We start from the raw sequence: 1,548 nt of genomic DNA on the forward strand, positions 1-1,548 counted from the left end.
GAAGACCATGTCAATGCTATCTGGAAGCATGTCTGTGATACTCTGATTTTCAACAAGAACATTTGAAGCCCAATGCTAAATGTTTCCTGCTCAATTATCCAAACACTGTTGTATGTGTAATGTCATGAAATTTCTCTCCCCTACCTAAGGAGTTTTCTACCTAATATCCTGTCATGGATATCTTGCTCTGCTTGTCCTTGGGAAGGATATACCCCTGATATACGTGTTTAAGCACATTTTCCTTCCCGTTGTTTTGTACAAACTTTCTTGTAAACTACTTAACCGAGCACGGTAATCCCCTGCTTAGGTAAACACCTCGGTGTACCTTCCTGTCTGGTGTAACCCTATTTCTACTGTTGATGACTTTTGGTAACCGCCGATGGACGAGAACTTTGCCTATTGGTCCGCCTCGTTCAACAAGCAGGAAGGTGGTTCTCTTCGTCCCTCGCCCTTGGTACCGACATTGTTGCTGACATATAATTGACAGGCTACCCTCTGACATGCCTTACTGTCATGACCATGTAAGATGTCAACGCCCTTCCTACTCTTAACCCACATGGTGGGCCCGTAACCCACAGGTCCACTGGATCGAAACCTGACTCTCCTACACCCCTTCTTCCCAAGGTTGTTCCTCGCGTGTGACCTCGTATGTAATTCACGAGCCATTTTCCGAGGGATCATCAAATCTGTTGCCGGACGCAATACTTATTCCCGATTGCTTTGAGCCCCTTTCACGCCTTGTTTCAGGCATCGAACGGTTGCCTGCTCGCTCGGAACTTCCCATGAAACCTCATTACTTAGCTCTCGATATTTCCTTAAGTTTCAATTCGAGAGTTACTTTCTGCCACCTTCCTCGATGATATCGACCAGATAGTCAACCTGGTAGAGGTTCGTTCTCCCGGAATACCCCCTTAATTTTTACGTAGGTACGATGGAGTTACCGAAGGAAGGACGACAAACTTCATCATGATGACCTGAAGCAGAGGACTGAAGACATCAATGTAATGAATCAACTTCTTCGAGAAGAGCAAGCCAGGATGAGAAGACCCGCTATATTCGTTACCAGACCTTCCCCCCTTACTCCCCTCCTAAATCTCGGGACGAGATTTCTTGTAGTGGAGGAGAATTGTGACGCCCGGGTAATTAAGCTACACTGATCCTCTGCTAGTGTTGCCACGTCACCTCGATTATAGTTGCTAATCTCGAGTTAGTTCAAAACGGTTTTGAAATTCAATTCAAAATTATGATGGCGATAAAAGTTTTCAAAAATTAAAACTAAAATGTTTGGGGGTTGTCAAATATTACAAAGTTAATTATGGTGGAGTAAACACATTTTTATAAAATGTTTAAATGCTCAAAGGTAAATAAAACAGCAGCAAAAGAAATTAAGTAAATGCCTTTTGTATTTTGTAAAATATTAAACTATTTTATTTAGCTGTCCAAATTAATGTGGCAGTGGTATCTTTAACATACCATATTTAGGTGTTGTTCTCACATTCTACAAAATTGAAATAATTTAATAAAACCGAAAAGATTAAATAAAAGAAA

The sequence above is a fragment of the Triticum dicoccoides genome, chromosome 7A, assembly GCF_002162155.2.
Source record: "Triticum dicoccoides isolate Atlit2015 ecotype Zavitan chromosome 7A, WEW_v2.0, whole genome shotgun sequence".
NCBI lineage: Eukaryota > Viridiplantae > Streptophyta > Magnoliopsida > Poales > Poaceae > Triticum > Triticum dicoccoides.